The 3,868-nt window shown below is 50.8% G+C and overlaps 1 long non-coding RNA gene across 1 annotated transcript; it reads left to right on the forward strand.

Annotated features, from left to right (window-relative positions):
* The first annotated feature begins 6 nt into the window (after positions 1–6).
* LOC139026411 (uncharacterized) lies at positions 7–466 on the forward strand. Its single transcript, XR_011478185.1, has 2 exons — positions 7–165; positions 307–466. It is a non-coding gene; the product is annotated as an uncharacterized lncRNA (long non-coding RNA).
* Positions 467–3,868: the final 3,402 nt, after the last annotated feature.

The following is a 3,868-nucleotide window of genomic DNA, read 5'->3' on the forward strand; positions in this document are numbered from 1 at the left end:
GGGGTCAGTAATAGATCAATAGGAGACTAGTTATGGAGGGTAGGGGTCAGTAATAGATCAATAGGAGACTAGTTATGGAGGGTAGGGGTCAGTAATAGATCAATAGGAGACTAGTTATGGAGGGTAGGGGTCAGTAATAGATCAATAGGAGACTAGTTATGGAGGGTAGGGGTCAGTAATAGATCAATCCATCGATAGGAGACTAGTTATGGAGGGTAGGGGGCAGTAATAGATCAATAGGAGACTAGTGGTATGGAGTAGGGGTCAGTAATAGATCAATCCATCGATAGGAGACTAGTTATGGAGGGTAGGGGTCAGTAATAGATCAATAGGAGACTAGTTATGGAGGGTAGGGGTCAGTAATAGATCAATAGGAGACTAGTTATGGAGGGTAGAGGTCAGTAATAGATCAATAGGAGACTAGTTATGGAGGGTAGGGGTCAGTAATAGATCAATAGGAGACTAGTTATGGAGGGTAGGGATCAATAATAGCAGGAGGTATTGGGTAGGTTGATGAGGTGATGGTCTCTACACACTCATCGTGCTTCACCAGGACCTCTTGTTTATCTTTGTTCTACATCGTCATCAACAACAATAAACAAACACTGTGGGGTCAAAATGGGGGGACTGAACACATCCATCCAAATAAAACAAGAGAGAAAGATAGAACGGAGGGGAAAACAGAGTACTGCTATTAAGAGTGTACTAATGTGTGTATTACTGCTGCTGCTACTACTGCTGTTGCTACTACTACTACTACCGTCCGAGAAGCATTATGAATAGACAGCGTCGMAGATAGAACACGGATTCTAATATGGTTCTTCTCTGTGAGGGACCAGGTCCAGGCTTTGGTGCTGTCTGGATAACCCAAGCAGACCTGGGTTCAAACAGTATTAGATTTCTTTGAATATTTGAGCTGTGCTTTATTGAGCTTGCCTGGCCCAGTGGAACCAATGACAACAGTCTCACAAACTCAGCCCATCTGGTTACTCCAGCCAGGCATAAAGAAAACAGATACTAGTTTAACCCAGGTAGGTCTGAACCAGCATTGACGCGGTCACTAAGTAACACTAGCCGTCGCTGTAAACAGAGATATTAACAAACTGGCCAAGGGGGTGGAGTGCCCTGTCTGTACTGGACTGGGGCCAGAGATAAAGATATAGAAGTCTACTGGGCATGACAGAGGATGATGTCATAATGATAACGTAGAAAAATACAAATAAAAGACACACAAAAAAGATAGGTAAAAATAAAAAATAAAAATTTAACCACAAACAAAAATGTGGTCTTTGGTGTTCCCTCAGTCAAACAGAGAGAGAAATGTTTTGCATAAAGCAGTGGGGGGGGGGGCTGGTAGCTAGCTCAGGTCAATCTCTCCTCTGATCCGAGGTTGATCCAAAACCAACCCCCCCCAACCAACCGGCGTCCAGTTCCTGAACAAAACACCAACTACTATTGGCTGATAGAGTGAACTGCACCTTGGGGAATCATGACACAAGCAACCACAATACCTTTATGGTTGAAACTAAACTAGAATGAAAAGGGTTTGTGAGTCAACATGCTGTATGATTGATCCATATAGAAGAGCACTACACAAGTCTTACTGTCACATTGAAAGACACCTCAATAAGAAATAGCTATTTTCACATTTTGTTTGCACGGGGTGGGTGGGACACTAAACTTAGGCCAATAGGAAGAGGAGGGAGGGGTTGGGTTGGTTCGTCTAGTGTGGAGAGTCTACAGCAGGGATGGTCAACTTTCAAGGGGCCGAAGTGGATCGAGGGGCAGCGTACCCATCATGCAGGGCGGCAGTGGATCGAGGGGCAGCGTACCCATCATGCAGGGCTGCAGTGGATCGAGGGGCAGCCTACCCATCATGCAGGGCTGCAGTGAATCGAGGGGCAGCCTACCCATTCATTTGCAGGGCTTTTCAGTGGATTCGGGGGCAGCGTACCCATCATGCAGTGCTGCATGGATCGAGGGCAGCGTACCCATCATGCAGGGCTGCAGTGGATCGAGGGGCAGCGTACCCATCATGCAGCTTGCAGTGGATCGAGGGGCAGCGTACCCATCATGCAGGGCTGCAGTGGATCGAGGGCAGCCTACCACATGCAGGGCTGCAGTGGATCGAGGGGCAGCCTACCCATCATGCAGGGCGCAGTGGATCGAGGGGCAGCTACCCATCATGCAGGGCTGCAGTGGATCGAGGGCAGCCTACCCATCATGCAGGGCTGCAGTGATCGAGGGGCAGCTACCCATCATGCAGGGCTGCAGTGGATCGAGGGGCAGCCTACCCATCATGCAGGGCTGCAGTGGATCGAGGGGCAGCGTACCCATCATGCAGGGCTGCAGTGGATCGAGGGGCAGCTACCATCATGCAGGCTGCAGTGGATCGAGGGCAGCGTACCCATCATGCAGGGCTGCAGTGGATCGAGGGGCAGCGTACCCATCATGCAGGGCTGCAGTGGATCGAGGGGCAGCCTACCCATCATGCAGGGCGGCAGTGGATCGAGGGGCAGCCTACCCATCATGCAGGCTGAAGTGGATCGAGGGGCAGCTACCCATCATGCAGGGCTGCAGTGGATCGAGGGGCAGCGTACCCATCATGCAGGGCGGCAGTGGTCGAGGGGCAGCGTACCCATCATGCAGGGCTGCAGGGATCGAGGGGCAGCGTACCCATCATGCAGGGCTGCAGTGGATCGAGGGCAGCTACCCATCATGCAGGGCTGAAGTGGATCGAGGGGCAGCGTACCCATCATGCAGGGCTGAAGTGGATCGAGGGCAGCGTACCCATCATGCAGGGCTGAGTGGATCGAGGGGCAGCTACCCATCATGCAGGGCTGCAGTGGATCGAGGGGCAGCGTACCCATCATGCAGGGCTGCAGTGGATCGAGGGGGCACCCATCATGCAGGCTGAGTGGATCGAGGGCGCGTACCCATCATGCAGGGCTGAAGTGGATCGAGGGGCAGTACCCATCATGCAGGGCTGAAGTGGATCGAGGCAGCGTACCCATCATGCAGGGCTGAGTGGATCGAGGGGCCGCGTACCCATCATGCAGGGCTGAAGTGGATCGAGGGGCAGCGTACCCATCATGCAGTGCTACAGTGGATCGAGGGCAGCGTACCCATCATGCAGGGTGAGTGGATCGAGGGGCAGCTACCCATCATGCAGGGCTGAAGTGGATCGAGGGGCAGCTACCCATCTGCAGGGCTGCAGTGGATCGAGGGGCAGATTTTCTAACAAATTTCCTGCAATTCTACACATTTTTAGGGCGGGGAGAAATATTTGCAGTTTTTAATATATCTGAATGAGAGTGACTAACAAAATCAATGGGTTGACCACGCCTGCTCTACAGACACAACTAGTCAAACCATTCCAGGCTAGTCCATCAAAAATACCTCTTAGGTCAGCAAAAAAGACAGTTATTTGTGAATCTTTTTCTATTATCAGCAAAAGTATTAACCATGGAACTAGACTTTAAAGGGAAGGGAACTTCTATGGACTCAATATTACAGCGTTGTACTTTTGATAGTTTCTATTTTTTTCTGGATGCCCTAATGCAGTGGTTCCCAACCGGGGGTACTAAGACCCCTGGGGGTAGTTGGTCTACCACAGGGGGTACTGGAGAAGACTCATGAGACCATAGGCCTACTGGTAAAAATCCACATGATGGGGTACTTCAGGGGTACTCCAGGCAGAGAAAAATTCAGTTGGTGGTACAGTAACCAAAAAAGGTTGGGAACCAGCCTAAAAGGTCTAGACATCACCACTATCACCACTGTAAATGACCAGTACAGACAGTCTCCTCATGGCCCGCTAAAATAACACCATCGAGTGTTGGGGATGGCTTAGGTGGGTGGGGCCTAC

This window comes from Salvelinus sp. IW2-2015, unplaced genomic scaffold, assembly GCF_002910315.2.
Source record: "Salvelinus sp. IW2-2015 unplaced genomic scaffold, ASM291031v2 Un_scaffold4715, whole genome shotgun sequence".
Classification (NCBI taxonomy): domain Eukaryota; kingdom Metazoa; phylum Chordata; class Actinopteri; order Salmoniformes; family Salmonidae; genus Salvelinus; species Salvelinus sp. IW2-2015.